The sequence below is a fragment of the Octopus bimaculoides genome, chromosome 2, assembly GCF_046866305.1.
Source record: "Octopus bimaculoides isolate indiv1 chromosome 2, ASM4686630v1, whole genome shotgun sequence".
In the NCBI taxonomy this organism is placed as follows: Eukaryota; Metazoa; Mollusca; class Cephalopoda; order Octopoda; family Octopodidae; genus Octopus; species Octopus bimaculoides.
Genome location: NC_142929.1, coordinates 66093741 through 66111742, shown reverse-complemented (window position 1 = coordinate 66111742; position 18002 = coordinate 66093741). Strand labels below are relative to the sequence as shown.

The following is an 18002-nucleotide window of genomic DNA, read 5'->3' as shown; positions in this document are numbered from 1 at the left end:
CTTTGGAACTGATCCCAAACAACATGGTTTGGAAGCAAACTTCTTAACCACACAAACATACTGAAAACAGTAATGACTATATGTATTTATCATAATAATCTTCCTTTACTATTTCCTCAGTACCTAAACAGGATTCTAGTTGACTATGTTATTGATTATAGCAAAGAAAGAGAGGGAGAAAAGAGGAGAGACAGGGGGCAGGAACTGATGAGGTGTCTCAATGGAGGTGCTAAACCTACTGGAAATAGCAAGTAAATCTCCCTCTAATTACAGTATACTGACTTTAAAATTAAAAAGAAATATTAAATTGAATAATGTAGACTTGAGGCAAACTAACATCAACAATCTTAAAAAATATCATTTAAAAAGGATGTTTTAAGAGTTTATAAAATGTTAAATGAATCTACAACTCATAAATTTAGTGGTTAGAGCTAGTTTTAAAGCAGTAATCAGTTGATAGAAATCTCCCTATGAACAATTCCCTTAAGGTCTCTAACATCAGTAACTTTACTAAAACACCTAATAACAAATCCCATTGGATAAGGCAAATTATATTATTAAACATTCATTTATCCTCTGAATATTTTATTCTTCTGGTCTGATATAATAAACTCGAGCCATGAACGAGATTCAAACTAACTTCTTAACCTTCAATTAACACTTGTCAAAATTTGCACAGAATATAAAAAAGGAAAAAATTTGGAATTCTTAGAGGCTGTTCAGTATCTTCCAAGTAATGTTGACAAAAAGAATAGAGAATTCATTCAAAATAAGTCTTTACGTAACGCTATTATTGTGCAGAAATGTTCGTTTCTCTGAATACCAAGGAAGACTGAATCAACAGGTAGATAAGCATCAACACCCTTATAAAATATTTTTTTAAATGCCACATAACTCAAATCCATGTATGTGTACAGAAATAGGTGCATATATCGCCATCGTTATACAACTGCTTTCCGTTCTGGAATAAGTTAGGTCCTACCTACTCCCTGCACACTTAGTTTTGATATCCACTCTGGCCCCATGGCATCTAGTACAAATAAAAGACAAAATAACAACCATGTTGTGCATGACTTTATTTTTGACAAGGTTTTCGCAGCTAGATGCCCTTCCTATCAACAACTACTTTATTGTGATACACACGTATATAAATTCACACATGCTCTTGCGTGCGCGAACACACATATACATACACACACACATGTGTAAGAAGAAAAAACTAAAGAAATTTTTTGGCACTTGACTACAAGTGGATAATTATGAGTAAATTATGTAGAAAAATAGGATTAAGGAAATCTAAAGTATTAAAGAGGATTAGCTACTATATTAAACGGATTATAAACAACAAAAACAAAAAGATAAATAAAATAGATTTCAGAAATAGGATTAGAATTAACTAGATAAAATTGAATATAAACAAAGAGATTATCCACAAGATTAATTGGTATGAAAATAATGACAAACAGTTGAGAGTAATAAGTAAAATTAAACCAGTCTAGGGACTTGTTATGAAAACGTAAAACAAAGATTAAGCCGAATCGAGTGCAAGTAGGTTTACATTACGAAACTTAACCATTAATTAGATATCCACAGGTAGACGTGGTAGTCAAAGTTAATTTGGAAGTGGTAAAGTCAGATCTAAGACTATTGAATGTTACAGATAAAAGGAATTAGATCTGAGCTTCATCAACAACATTACGAAATTTTTTCGAGTAGCAAGGTAGTGGTGAAGAGAAAGCATTTCGCAGTGAGCCGGCAGAACCGTTAGCGTATAGGACAAAATGCTTCGCAACGTTCTGAGTTCAAATTCCACCGAGGTCGACTTTGCGTTTCATCCTACCGGAGTCGATAAAATGGTAAGTACCAGATGAGTCCTAGGGGTCGATATAATCGACTAATCCCCTCCCCGCAAATTTCAGGCTTTGTGCCTACGGTAGAAAGGATTATTAGAGTCGTTAGCACGCCGGATTAAAATGCTTAGCAGCATTTCGTCCGTCTTTACGTTTTGATTTCAAATTCCGGCGAGGTCGACTTTGTCTGTCATCCTTTAGGGGTCGATGAACTAATTACCAGTTGTGCACTAGGGTCGATGTAATCAACTAACATCCACCCCAGAAAATTTGGTAATTTTTCAGATTAACACCCGCACGATTACCTAACCCTAATCCTAACTCTAACCCTAACCCCAACCTTAAAACCCTAACACCCTAGTGGAAATCGTGCGGGTGTTAATCTGAATAATTACCGAAAATTTCAGGCCTTGTGCCTATATTAGAAAGGATTACTACGACTATTATTATAATTGTTATCAGGTGACGGGAGGGCGGTGAGCCGTCAGAATCGTTAGCACGCCGGCCAAAATGTTCAACGGTATTTCGTCTGTCTTTATGTTCTGAGTTCAAATTCCGCCGAGGTCGACTTTGCCTTTTACTCTTTCAGGATCGATAAAATAAATACCAGTCGAGCACTGGATCGATGCAATCGACTTATCCCCGCCCCCAAAATTTCTGGCGTTGTGCAAAAATGCGAACCCACCTTTATTCGATGGCGAGCTGGCAGAACCGTTAGCGCGTAAAACAAAATGCTTAGCGGTACTTCTTCTGACCTTACATTCTTAGTTCAAATTCTGACGAGGTTGACTTACCTTTCATCCATTAAGAGCCGATAAGATATGTACCAGTTGAGCACTGGGGATTGATGTAAATCGACTAGGCACCCCCCTCCTCCGAAAGTTTCACGCCTATAATAAAAGGATTATTATTATGTATTAATTTCATCTTTGTATATCTAAATACGTCAAATATTTATATCTACACTACATTTTAATCGATTTGATTTCCAATCATTATCAGATGTATTACTCAGGTGTCATGTTCGTGGTACAAAACTAGATTCGAAATTAAGATATTTCGGTTCGAATCCAGTTTGGTAACACAGACACCTTCAACAATAAAACAGTTGGAAACTGAACAGATCGAAACAATACGGATAAAGATGTTAAAATACGTTTTTCTCAAAAGACGAGGATAATATTTCTGTATTTCTATCATTGTATTGTGGATGTACTGGGGTACTGCTGTCAAAGATTCAGTTTGTCACGTTGATCCCACTATTCATTTCATCAATCTCTATTTGTCGAAACAGTAAAGTATGGAATATACGTAAATTAGTTTTAAGACAGGCATGAACACAGATAGAATACATCACACACACATGGCGAGCTGATACACAGGTTCCGTCCACCAAATTCTACTCACAAGGTATTGGGTAACTTGAATATGTAGTAAAAGATACTTGCCTAAGGTGACATGCAGTACGATCGAACTTGAAACCAGGTGGTTGCGAAGCATTAAACATAAAGCCATACTAGCGCTTAGTACGGAAGATAATAAAATTCTATAGTTTTAGACTTTTATTCAGTCCTGATTTAAGGTTTAATGTGTCCCTGACATGTTACAAAGGCATAGGTACACTGGGCAGTTGCCCGAAGACCCTATGAGTCTAGTGACCCAATGCTAATCTATGTGTATTATGGATATGTATGCAGGGCTCCCAGTGCGCGGCTTTGCCTGGGAGCCAATAATGTTCAGATTGTTCTGCTTCTATTGAAAAATTGATATCTTCTAAATCAATATCATACCATCCACCCCGCTTTTTTTTTTCATGAAATGGTTATTTTAAAATTCAAGTTGACTCTAGTAGAAGATGTCGTTTCTTTACAGTATTTGAAGTTGCTTCATTTTCATTATAGCACATACAAAAAGCGGCGAGCTGGCAGAATCGTTAACACACCGAACACCATGCTTAGCGGCATTCTTCTGGGTTTACGTTCTGAGTTCAAATCCGCGAGGTCGACTTTGTGTTTCATTCTTTTGGAATCGATAAAATACGTATCAGTTGAGCACTGGGGTCGATGTAATCGACTAGCCCTGTCCACCCACACCACCAAATTTCAGGCCTTGTGCCTATAGTAAAATGGATTATTAAACATAAAAAAAAAACCTTTAAAATTTCTAAAAAACATTAAAACTAAGAATTTGAAAACTTTTTGGATTTTCGTCTGAATATTGTCATTTCTGATTAATCCTATCGATTGGTATCGATTTTAATTGATATTCTCCTCTCCCTCTTTACTGGATGTTACCAAAGACTACCACAGACTAAATTTCGACAGATTCTTCAATCCGATCAACTGTTTTAAAACAAAGCTAAATGATAAAATTGAATGTCAATTTTCAAAGTAAAAATATATTGAATTATATATTTGGTGTATCAGAATACATCGATATTTTCCAATAAATCAAGATAGTCACACAGCATACGTGTTTGTGTATATCAATGTGTTTCTATATATTTGAGTGTTCATGAGTGCGTGCGTGCGTGTTTGTGCGCGCGTGCGCGTCTATATTTCAAGAGATCTGGAAGTAAAGGTAAATTGCATTGGTGATAGGTAATAATGGCTACCCTAATGGCTGATAGTTCAAAGCGTTTTTTTACACTTCATTAAGCAAGAAATCAGGAGAGAAGGAATCAAAATAAAAATTGAACAAATAGCAAGGGAAAATATAGACATATTTAATCACCAGCAGAAGACGAAGAAAAAAGTGAATAATTGCAACAGTTAAAAGATGGACGTAGTTGAAGAATGAAATATGAGGTAAGCAGTAGACATATCGCTAAAGCAATTTAATCAATTAAAACGTATACTTCACCATGAAATGGCTCTTGCATGAGACAGTTAATGATAGGAAAACGGATTATTTGCAAATTATCAACTTGTGCCTTAATAAACTGCTTTCAGTAATAATAATAGCATGGTTATGAAAATAGGCGTGGCCCATTCCAGGCATTCTTCGCTTTAAAGATCGTTGCTACCACTTGTCACAACAGTTTCGGAATAATTTTAACATTTATTAATATTTATAAGAGAAAGAACGACAAAGAAAGAGATAAATATATGAGGAACAAAGAGGAAGAGGCAGATAAGAACAGAGAAATAAAGAGGGATACAGGGAGAGAGGAAAGAACAAACAAATAGATAGAGGGATAGAGAGTGAGAGAGATAGGGAGAGAGCGCTGCAGTAGCACACCTTTCTTAGCAAAGTGCATGCACATCTATAAAGCTTGACTGAAATATGTCTGTTCCTCCTGACAGACACCACATTATGTGTTTATCCCTCAATGCGTAGCAAAAAAAAAAAAAAAAAAAGATTCGTCTGAATCTAGCAACGGTTGCTGTTTAAAGCAGGTATTGAATTAAAAAGAAATAAATGCAATAAATACGGACAGTGGAGCCGAACATTCCATTCATATACGGGAGAGATTAAATACCTACGCAGAGATTAGATGAAAATTTCAAAAATCACGGGGGTGGCGAAATGAGGATATATTTTTCTATATTTTCCTTAATTATATGTATGTGGGTATGAGAGAGAAGTTGTAATATTTATAGAAAATATAAAACTACTTAGAAAAGGTGAGCCTAAAATTGTATTTAATTTTAAGAAATTCAATTAGTAAAACCAATAAACGGATAGTGCACTCGTCTACTCCTGGGAGCCAAGTGCAAAAAAAAAAAAAGAACAGAACTAACTGGAGTCGTCTCAAATATTTAAAAGGGACAAAATAAACTATAATCCTCCCCCACCACCACTCTTTTTCCTCCCTCTTACTCGGAGTGCTTTCGGAATTAGCATGTGGTAAAAGCATCGAAGACTTACTTTAAAGACGTTTGTTTTCTTTTAACAGAAAGTGACAGGAGCTTCGTACGTGAGAAGAAAATGGTGCACTGCAGGTGAGCAAGAGAAACCGTAAAAATATCACACACACACATACGTTCAACTCCACTGACTGGATTTTATACTCTATATTTTTCTAAAATAAACAGAGAGAATGAACTCAAAGCATATTCTTGTAGGTGTGCTTTATATAGTTCTTTTATCAAAAACCTGTTTTATGTAGATCCTCCAATAACATTTTTCTTTATAGGGTTGTAAATAAAGTCCAAGAAATTTAGATAGATAGATAGATAGATAGACAGTTCGATAGATAGATAGATAGATAGACAGTTCGATAGATAGATAGATAGATAGATATTTGTTTGATCAATCAAACATCACTTATATCAAATAAATAAAACTATATTTGCCTTTCGTTTCGAAATTTGGTAGCTGTTTGTGTAGTATTTTCATGTAGAATCTTCGTTGAGAATGTTGGAAAGAAGCTTCTGATAAATCCTTCGACGGTAAAAGCACTAATTTTTCTTAAGACATCGCGTCGAGGAGGTAAAAAAAAAAAGAACCTCTCGGAAGCGAGCTGTTCGTTCTTCGCTGAAAATGCCGATGAATATGAAAGTGCCAAATCAATGATTGCCAAAACAAACACACACACACATTAAGAAAAGAGAGAGAGAAGGAAATATGCTTTTCAGTGTTGGCCCATCCTTAATGTAGTTGGGCAGAACTATTCAACAGCTTACATACTTCTCTCTTCAGCACCGAAGCCAACTACCAACACACACGAGCCAATGAGGGAACATCTATGTGGTCGTTCGACCTTCTAGAAATAGTAGCGAAAATCTCTCAGAACTACTATCGTTCAATGAAAAGAGGAAAGGAAAAGACATTGTAGTGTGAGATAAACTGGAGAAACTGGACGGTCACGGCTAGAATACTTTTAATTATAATTTTGCTTGATGAAAGCTAAACGATTATTACTGACAAGTTGAGGCTTCGTTTCAAACTGCTATATTTTCACAAACCTTTAAACACGCGTAAAACCATTCGCTTACTCTGACAATTTTACCATTAAAGCGCAACTGTCTTATGTCATTTGTATTTACCTTTATTAATTAGAAGAATAATAAAATAGATAATTAAAATATGCAAAATACCCAGGTACTACTAGATTTTTAATTAAACTGGATCTTGGCCCTTTCAAAATAGTTCAAAGACTGCGTTTAAGATACGTGTACATGTTGAACAACAACAATGAAATACATAACCGTTGATTTGGCGGGTATGGAAGGGATGCGTCATTGTTTCTTTGTAGGTATGATTTGGCGGGGAGGGGAGAACTACATCATTGTTTCTTATATATACGTAGGTATGATTTGGCGGGTAATAGAAGAAATCGGTTATTGTTTCTTATAGGTATGTTGTTGGATATGTTAACGAAGAAATAAGAGAAGCTTGTTCCGTAATGTCATTAGCGCCGCTGAGTTCCCAGCTGGATATTGAAACCCGGTCGCAGGTTCCACTGACAACATCATATAACAGCGGTCACGGAATAGATGAAACAAATGTGCGTTTATGGTGGATTTATCGATAAACGTACCTGTCCATAACACGTAATAACATGACACGCGCATGTTATTTCAGAAAATGTGTAAGCTTTTGACAAGTTTTTAAGAAAATAGATATTTTACACTTGAATCTGAGAGAAGATAATTGTAATTGCTCTTGTGAGGAAAGGAGACAAAAATTAAAGAAAATATCAATTTTCAGTCATTTATTTATTCCCTTTTTTTTTTAAATTCAATTTCCCGTACACTGTGTGTCTTGCGATAATCTAGATATATGTACAAAATGCATGAGGGTGTATATACAAATAGGATTATGTATGCGCGTGTATATTCATTCATTCATTCATTCATTTACTTTGTTTTTGTTTTTAATAAAACCGCTTTTTGTTTCAGTTAATAGTGAATTTTTAATTTCAATTTATTATTAATTTGATATATTCCTGTTTAATTTATGCATAATATAGTCCCCATATTTGTTAACATCTTGATATATTGACAGGTCTCTAATTCGTTAACAATATTGATTACTTATGACAAGACGACGCGACTCACTGAAATTTTGGAGACAAAATGAGGTTGCGTAACGTCCATCCTTTTCTCAACGGTATTAACAATGTATTGACGTCTTACATAAGCACAAGGTCTCATATATTAGGTAACAGGGGGAAAGAAGATTGAGACATTTACGCTTTCTGCAAAGTGACCTGCTTGGTTTATATCTTTATGTAGATTTAAAACATGACATTTTCAAAATTAAACAAATGTCGACGGCATTCATGCCTTTCCATCGGCAAGGCATGTATTAACTTTGTTAACTTTTAATTTGTTGAATAAAAAGAATTACCCGAAATGTTTGCTACAAATGTTTTAAGAAATGCTATTATTACACCATAGCTTCTTTTCCCTACAATATCATTTTTTTTTCCTGTAGAGCTTTGGTATTGTAAAATGCAGTGATTTTAAGTGGCAACCGAAACTGACTCGAGAAATGCTGTTGCACCGAACCATTACCATATTGATCTTGCTATATCTTAACTAAATCATGTATGTTCATGTTTTCTTTTTCCCCTTTTCTTTTTTAGCTCTGATGAGTAAGGCATTTTAATCGTTGTCTATACACTTTTGCATTCATAGTATAACCAGGACTTTTTATTCTCTCCATCTTTCTGAGCCGGTCGGGTGTCATTAGAGAGAAATTTGGCTGCCGTTTCTAAAAGCTCGATCGCCCGTGTAAAGCGAAGATAACGGACCTTTTTAATATGAATGGGGAATTGCAAGTGCATGACAACCCGTTGCATAGCTGTTATGCAAATGGATAACAACACGTCAATATCGAGAAAAATAATGAATCTTTAATTTTGCAAACCCATAGCTATGCAACTTATACTTAACTACTGATATAGTTTTCAGTTTTATATATATATATATTCTTTTTTTATTTTGTTTGTTTCCATACAGGTTTTTACAGACTTTGTCAGTAAGCAACTTTAAAATTAGCATGCGGAATAAAATTCCCCTCCTCTTGCGTAGAGACTCGCGCATGTGTGTGTGTGTGTGTGGGCGTAGGTGGGTGTCCTCCACATGCGCGATTCAAATCAGCAACCTAAAGTTCAGTCACTTTCTGTTGTGTTATTCTACTCTATTAAATCTCTCAATAAACGCGTATGTTTTACATCTAAGAATGATATCTTACACAACAGAGTTGACCATCCGTTGGTGAAAATTTTTCGTCATGAATCAAACATTGACTACTACTACATAAATGTATGAAATAACTATCATTTAATGTAGAGGTTTGGTCGAACAAATGGGATAAATAGAACTCAGTATATACTTTTATCTTATTTTTAATCGGTATCTCAGCCCTTGGACCACTTTATAATTTCTGCCTATTAGAATTAATTAAAATATTATTTTGTGTATGAAGGTGGGTTTGTATAGTAAATTGTATGTAAAAGCATGTCATGACACGTGGTAGGTACACATACATGCTTGTGATTGCAGAGCCATACGTTAATATCGTTAGTAAGGCCAGTACTTTGAATACAGATGCTTCCGAGAACACTTGTTGAAATAGTGTGTTGGTGATTACTAAGTTTTGCTTCTTGCACTTAGGAGCATTATGCTATTTCAATTATTCTTTCCTGTGCCCTCTTTTTTTCCAATTGTACTATTCCAGAGCTTCAAATTTTTGCCAATAATATGATAATAATTTGCTCGTATGATAGTTTTTCCCTTCCAAAAAAAGATGTATCCACTATCACATTGATTCAGCTGTCCTTTAATAGTTAAGTATCATAATAATGTCAATACCGAAATGTACCGATTCCCTAGAACTGAGGCCTTAGTGTCATTGTGGTCTTGTGAAGTATTCAAATATTTCAAAATCCAAATTTTGTTAAGTATTGTTTATTTTGCACGTAAAAATGTGATCCCTCTGAATACAGAGATTCAGTTCATGAAACTGAGACAGGTTATATTTAAGATCTCTTTTCTAGCTTTTTCCCAGTGCAGTGTGGACAGAACAGACCCTAATAAGGGTTGTTTTGATGCATCTGCTGGAAGACACTTCTGTCTAGCAACCATTGTACAACTACTGTCTATGCTTTTTCATGACTAGCAGTTCCCAAATGTCACAATACTGATCCTGTTGTCACGAGACAATCATTGGTGGACTTTGAGAGAGAGAGAGAGAGAGTGGGGTCTGGGACATGTTTATGCATTTTTCTTTTCTTGAGTATAGAAGCAATCTTGACTGAGATACTTTTGGCCCTAGAATAGTGAAAGACAATTCAAGGTAGCAAACTGTTGCAACCATCATTCACCATCACAGCCACAGAAAGTATGTGATCAACTTTACTTCTTTTGCTGGACTTTGGCCTTCACAGTGTTCTGGGCGTGGGAGGTAAGTAAAGTTGTAACACTTGCTCAGATTTCCACCTTGAGTCTTCATAAGGAAAAGGTTACTTAATATCTTTTTCACTGGTTGACTCCAAGTAAGGCATTTCAAAGCAATATCGACAGCAGAAATGTTGCCAACGGAAAATCAACTCTGTATTTCTCACAGACTCAGCAAAAGCAAGGCAACTTCAACAGTGCTTCGATTAAGATATCCTTTATAAACCTAGAACATTGCAACACTGATGAAAACACAATGTACTCTAAAGGCAGGCATTTCTACAACTTCATGGCTTCATGGCAAGAAAACTTTAAGACTGGTTTGCAAGAACAATATTCGTTTCACAGAGCCAATTACCACTTCCTTTTAAAATCCATCCCTCATTCTCAATATTGTTCCTTCCCTCTTTATTTTTCATTGATAACCCCTTTCTGTGCCTCCAGTTATCTTTCCCTCCCCAATGAAGTACATTTTAGGAGTGCTATATCTCATCTTTAACACTCTCATCTGCTATCATTCTTTGCCATCAGTACTCCCTCCTTGTTCTCCACACACTATAGCCACCTCTACATTCCTCTGACATCCATCTTTGTCACTGTACATTCTCTCTCTCCCCTCCCCCCCTCTCTCTCTTCACACGTCACCTCCCTATTTTTAGATCTATATACAGGTTTGTTACACTAATTAAACTGACCATATTCAACCCAAATATTCTACCTGTTTTATATTCAAACTTGCCAGATTCTGCTTTTCGCACCTACTCTGTAATATTCTAAGAAATAAACCATCACATCTTCAAAATCACAAAGCTACAAGATAATACATAATCAGCTTTAAAAAATATGAATAAATAAGTGTTACATTGACTAAGTAACCTGAATGCTAAAGTGTGTTAATTTTAAGAATGATAAAGTCAGATTAATATAAAGCTGTTTGTGTTTAGCAATAAACTGTGTTATATAAGGGACTACTTTTTGGTTATTATTTGTGTTAGGGGAAATAGGGTTGGTGGTAGTGGATTGGTAAAGTCATAAAATGGTTAAGAAACACTGGTCTACAACATACTTGATATACAAAGAACAATTGTTATAGTAGTAGTTTGGTACAAAAACTTGATATATAAACAGTAAAATGCACTGCTTACATAATATACTTAAAATAGAAGTGACAGCAGGAGTAGCAGTTTTAAAGAGATATTCTATAACCATGATACTACTATATTATTGTTGGTCTTAGAAAGGAGTTCACAAATGTACTGTGCCAAATATTTATTTTAGATTGTTGTGGAAGTTCTATTTCTACCATCTGGAATAGGTGCTGCTTTCATTGAAAGAAAAAAGATGGCCCTCTAAACTGAAGAGAATATCACATCGAATCATTTTGATAATATCTATAGGTGAATAAAAGAATACAATCTCTTCACATGAAGAATATCAGTATTTTGTGTTAGACCCAGAGGGAGAACAGAAAATGAAATGTTTACACTTGATAGGATATACAAAAAATCTTGAGAACAAGCATTTGTCACATCTATTTTCAAATGTCAAACATTAGATGCACAACAAGTTGCTGAAACAACAATATACTAGCTGCTTTGTAATTACCCTCATTAAGTTTCCAGTCTATTTAGTGTATGCCTTTGCTTTCTTTTTTTTTCCTTTGTGTTTTTTTTCTGGTATCAACAAATGAATTACCATAGTTGATGGCATATAGGATGCACTTTTTTTAAAAAAAACACATCTGAACAAAATCACATTTGATCCTTTATGCTTTAATACACTAAAAACTTTTTTCCTCAACATGCGCTGCTGAAACTGGAATACATCTGATATGCCCATGCGTTTATTTTACCCATGCATCTTTTATGCTATCAAAGAGTATCTTCTTCAACATTACTGGCTTTTGGATGCCTTCAGTGGTACACTCCCCATTGCAAGCATTCAGTCTAGGTCCCCAGACTGAAGATAATTTTCCTCATCCCTCTCTCCTTCCAGTTTCAGAGACACTGAGAAAGATCATCAGCACTAGCCTTCCTCGTCTGACCAAATCATCTAAAAAAAAATTTACTCCTACTCCCACAAGCAAATGCAAAATATAATAATCTACTTGTTGAACACTACATAGTAAATTTCCAATGGATCAAGTCTACAACCTGGGCTTAATTCTTGGGCAGAACCATTTCACTTAACTTATTCAAATAATGGGATTCATTTAAAAAGAAAATTATAAACTTTGTCTCTATAAATTCAACTTAGAAAGAAAGAGCCACTACCATGTTGCCTTGTTCTTGTACTACATAACAAAAAATTCCTTCAGTATTATCCCAATCACCTAATAGATTATGGAACATTAGTATAGAGTTTAGTAAACAAACCATTGTCAGTCAGAAAGAAGATATTCTTTTTTTAATTATTTATTTATTGTATCTTTTTTGCTAATTTCTAGAGTAGTACTTAGTGTGTTGTATGTAAAATATACTTAAATCTTGTCTTTATTTAAAAAGACAAAGAACTAAAAGTTCATCTGTTGACATTAGAAAAGAGCCATACCTATCTTAGTTAATGCAAAGAATCTATTGTTAACTATAAAAATATCTGTTTCAAGTAAGACGAATGAATAATTAAATTATCAGTTGTTAATGATGACAATAACAAATGATACAATGGTATTTTCGTTATAACAATTAGCAAGAAATTAAATATTAAAGATAGCAAGAAAAGTAATATTTTGATCGAGATTGCAATAATTATAATACTCTAATTAATTATTTATCAATTCTTAGAAGGAAATGACACATTTTCCCTCTTTTTTATTATTATTTCTGATTAGGCTGTGTGGTTGAGAAGTTTACTTCTCAACCCCATGCTTTCAGGTTCAATCCCACTGTATAGCATCTTGAGCAAGTATCTTTAATGATAACTTCAGAGTAACAAAAGCCTTGTGAATTGATTTGGTACATGGAAACTGAATCTCTCTCTCTCTCTCTCTCTCTCTCTCTCTCTCTCTCTCTCTCTCTCTCTCCTCTCTCTCCTCTCTCTCTCTCTCTCTCTCTCTCTCTATATATATATATATATATATATATATATATATATATATATATATATACATACACATATATATATATATATGTATATACATATATATATATATATATATATAAATATATATATATATATATATGTATATACATATATATATATATATATATATATATAAATATATATATATATATATATGTATATACATATATATATATATATATATATATATATATATAAATATATATATATATATATATGTATATACATATATATATATATATATATATATATATAAATATATATATATATATATATGTATATACATATATATATATATATATATATATATATATATATATATAAATATATATATATATATATATATGTATATACATATATATATATATATATATATATATATATGTATATACATATATATATATATATATATATATATATATATATATATATATATATATATATATATATATATATATATATATATATATATAAATATATATATATATATATAAATATATATATATATATATACATACATATATATATATAAATATATATATATATATATAAATATATATATATATATATACATACATATATATATATATATATATATATATATATATATATAAATATATATATATATATATATACATACATATATATATATATATACATATACATATATATATATATACATACATATATATATATATATACATATACATATATATATATATATATATATATATATATATAAATATATATATATATATATACATATACATATATATATATATATATATATATATATATATACATGCATATATATATATACTAGCAGAAATACCCGGCGTTGCCCGGGTTAAAGAGAATAATGAAATCTAAAAACGCTGTCTAGACTACGCATCATCTTTATATATAGAGATGTATATACACACACGCACCCAAACACACGTATATATATGTATATCAATATAAATATATGAAAGTCAATGAAGTTTCGTAAAAGAAGGTGATCATGTACATACTTTCTTGCTGTTGTGATTATAACACCTCATTGTAAACTATGTTCCTTGTTTTCCCTTGTGGAGCATATACAAATAGGTTTTTTGTTGCTGCCCACTCTTGAGCAGCCAACATACAGTTGTCCATGTGAGAAGCAGGGCTCTTCCAAGAGAAGACCAGCTACAGACAGTGTTTGACCCTGATGTTTGTTTATGGACATGGCAAAAGTCACACGAAGGGGGAATTGTAGTCTTCTGAATGTAAAAGGAATGTCTGCTCCTAATGGAGTAAGAGGAATTCTTGGAATAAAGACGTCATCCCCTTTTGCACATCCAGAAAGAATGGTAGCCTCGATAACGTGTGACATCATTTTCTAAATAATGCTCATCTGTTATGTTCGGGTTAAAATTTCATCCACATCAAAAATATATGAATTTTCATGGGAGTTATGGCCGTTATGCAAAGAATATAATTTCCAAATTTCATAAAGATCCATTCAGTACTTTTGATGTAGTTTTGGATAAGAAAACAAATGACTAATGTGTGTGTTTGTGTGCATGTGTATGTGTGTGTGATGGGTGTATATATGTATAGATATCTGTATGCATGTATATATGTATATATGTGTACATATTACATGTACATCTATATATATATATATATACACATCTACACATATGTATACATATACATGTATGTATAGATCTATATATATATACATATACGTGTAGATCTATATGTATACATATATATCTCTCTCTCTCTCTCTCTCTTTATCTCTCTCTCTTTCTCTCTCTCTTTCTCTCTCTCTCTCTCTGAAAGTATCTGTCATTACAGTATCGAAATGGTGTACATATACATGTATATGTATACATATACATCTCTCTCTCTCTCTCTTTCTGTCTCTCTCTTTCTCTCTTTCTCTCTCTGTGAAAGTATCTGTCACTACAGTATCGAAATGTGATTGTTTCAGTTAGTGGAATAGTTTCATTTTTAAAGTGAAAGTATTTGACATGAGTGTTTTTGTTTCACTTTTGACACGTAATACTTAAATAGTGGAGGAGATATTATGTTGCCGTGTGCTCGAACTCTGCAAGAAGTTAATAATTCTTTTTTACTAAAACACAACTGGAACCCTAAGTAAGGCATGTGTAAAATTTGAATGAAATTGGTTGCGTAGTTCTCGAGTTTTAGGGATTCACACAGACAGACAGACAGACAGACAGACACATATTCTCATTTTTATATATATAGATATATATATAGAGAGAGAGAGAGACATGAAATTAAATAAACAAGAAGAAAGCAAGAATTATTTTAATCAACTTCCTTAGGTTACAGCTGTTTCTGCTATTAGATGCAGTGCACTCAAAGCTGTGTGCTTGTGCATCACATTATACCTTCAAGCACTCAGCTCTGAGTAGACTGTATCTTATAACAGAAACAACTGCAAGCTAATAATGCTGATTACATAATAACTGTTCCCTTGTTATTATTTAATTTCAAATTATGCTCTGCACTCAACTAATGCTTTATTCTGAAGCATATGTTTATTGAGTTCATCATCATCATCATCATTGTTTAACGTCCGCCCTCCATGCTAGCATGGGTTGGACGATTTGACTGAGGACTGGTGAAACCGGATGGCAACACCAGGCTCCAATCTAATTTGGCAGAGTTTCTACAGCTGGATGCCCTTCCTAACGCCAACCACTCAGAGAATGTAGTGGGTGCTTTTACGTGTCACCCGCACAAAAACGGCCATGCTCGAAATGGTGTCTTTTATGTGCCACCCGCACAAGAGCCAGTCCAGGGGCACCAGCAACGATCTCGCTCGAAAAACCTTGTGTGTCACTCGCACAAGAGCCAGTCCAGGGGCACTGGCAACGATCCCACTCGAAAGATTTCATGTGTCGCCCGCACACGAGCCAGCCAGCTTATTAATATCACTGTATCTAAGTGATATCTTGAGATATAGATGTGCTTGTGTGCCTTCTTGTCTTGACTTCATATGATATTTGTAAACAAGTGTCACTGTCATACAAGAAGTGCTTTTCATTTACAGTTTTCTGTGAAAACATTCAGTCATGGGTAAAAATTACCTGACTTGGAAACCAGTGAGTGTTTGCAATAGGAAAAAGATCTGGCTGTAGAAAATCTGCCTCAATGAATTCTATCTGACCCATGCAAATTTGGAAAAACAGATGTTAAAATGATGATGATGATAAAGATGATGATGATGATCTACTGGATACTCAGATTACTGTCATAGTTTTTTTTTTTTCTTGAGCCCCAGAACTCATAAGGTTAGTTATTCAGTTTCCATGTATTTAAATGGCTGAGATCACAACATTTCCCCTGATAGAGATATCAGTCCTTGGCAGAGTTTAAGGTTAGCAATTTTTAAGAGGAGGGGAACAAGTCAATTATATTGACCCCAGTACTTCACTAGTACTTTACTTTATCAACCTTGAAGGGATGAAACATGTTGCATTGCACTATCTTAACTCTAAAGACCTGCAACGAAGGATAGGATTTTGTGTGTGCATGTATGAGTGAGAGAAGCAGGGAGACAACAGAGCACAATATGCCAATGACTGAGTTAACCTTGAGCTTCTGAAGCAAATGAGGGTGGTTTTTGCATGGTGGTTCAACTTGTTAAATATTATCAGCCAAATAACCACCCCCACCTCTCAAATACTTCCCCTTGCTTAGTTGAGCAATCTTTTTCTTTCTTTTTCTTTTCCTGTCTGGCTAGTTACTTGACAATCTCACTAGTGCAGGTAAAATGAGAAAAACATCCCATAAACACAAAGTGTTTGATGTTAAGAAGGACATCCTGTTATAGAAATCATGCCAGAGCTGAACTGGGGCTCAGTGCAGCTCTGTGGCTCACTAGATCTTGTCAAATTATCCAACCAATGCCAGCATGGGAAACAGGCATTAAGTGATAATGATGATGATGATGAACAAACTACACTATCTGCATATCTGTCTTTAAAAAGAACACATTCGATAATGTAGTCCTAGGTACACCTGTTGCAAAAACAAACAAAAAAAACAAAACAGGATAGTCATGGTTTGAACAACCTTGACCTTGGCAATAGGTTTGTTGGATCACAGCTGAACTGGAGCTAGACATTAGCAACATCATCCTTATGAATCATTGTATCACCATCCAATGAAGCAGTAAGAAGTGAACATTAGGATTCTGTACAAAATATGTAATCTGAATTGTTTACAAGTTTGATGTAAAGTAAACAATTTGAATTAAACATTTCTATATTTCTTATATATACAAAGAAGACCTAGATTTACAGGGGCACTATAGTATTCTTGCTTCTCTTTATTGAATATTGTGTTGAGGAAAGATTTTCATTTCTAAGATGACATGAATCTCTTAGTGTCTGTAATCTCTTCTTGGAAATATGTGAAAATATCATTCACTAAATCTAAGAGATTATACTGCTTAGAAAAAAATATTACTTTTTTTTTTCCTTATTTAATCAATAATCTGACTGGAAATGGCTATTTTTATTTTGAATTTACTAATTCTTTCTTTTTACCAGATCCAGATCGGATTGGATCAGACTGAGCTCAAAATTGACAGGGTTACTGTATCTCTTTGTTGGTTCCTAAAATAGGGCAACCAGCCATCTCAACTTTAAAAAGTACTTTTACTGGTGAAAATATAAGGACTAATTTAGATATGAAACCATTAACATCTACA

The 18002-nt window shown here is 33.7% G+C and overlaps 2 protein-coding genes across 26 annotated transcripts in view; one reads left to right on the top strand and one right to left on the bottom strand.

Moving 5' to 3' along the window:
- LOC106868682 (1-acyl-sn-glycerol-3-phosphate acyltransferase delta) overlaps positions 1 to 6349 on the bottom strand; it is a 75822-nt gene extending 69473 nt beyond the window's left edge. For 4 of the 23 annotated variants that reach the window (XM_052977747.2, XM_052977728.2, XM_089346699.1 and 1 more), the window contains exons 1-2: positions 6149 to 6349; positions 2645 to 2740 (exon numbers count right to left, since the gene is read on the bottom strand). The gene's annotated coding sequence lies outside the window, so the exon portion shown is untranslated. Of the gene's footprint in view, positions 1 to 2644; positions 2741 to 3298; positions 4371 to 4712; positions 4949 to 5720 lie in introns of those variants that run through there. The other 19 variants (XM_089346711.1, XM_089346634.1, XM_089346698.1 and 16 more) reach the window with 14 other exon arrangements.
- Positions 4396 to 18002, top strand: part of LOC106868681 (tyrosine--tRNA ligase, cytoplasmic) — an 82744-nt gene continuing 69137 nt past the window's right edge. Inside the window, exons 1-3 of one of the 3 annotated variants that reach the window (XM_052977711.2) lie at positions 4399 to 4657; positions 5749 to 5794; positions 8235 to 8347. The gene's annotated coding sequence lies outside the window, so the exon portion shown is untranslated. Of the gene's footprint in view, positions 4658 to 5748; positions 5795 to 8234; positions 8348 to 18002 lie in introns of all 3 variants that reach the window. The other 2 variants (XM_014914062.3, XM_014914061.3) reach the window with 2 other exon arrangements.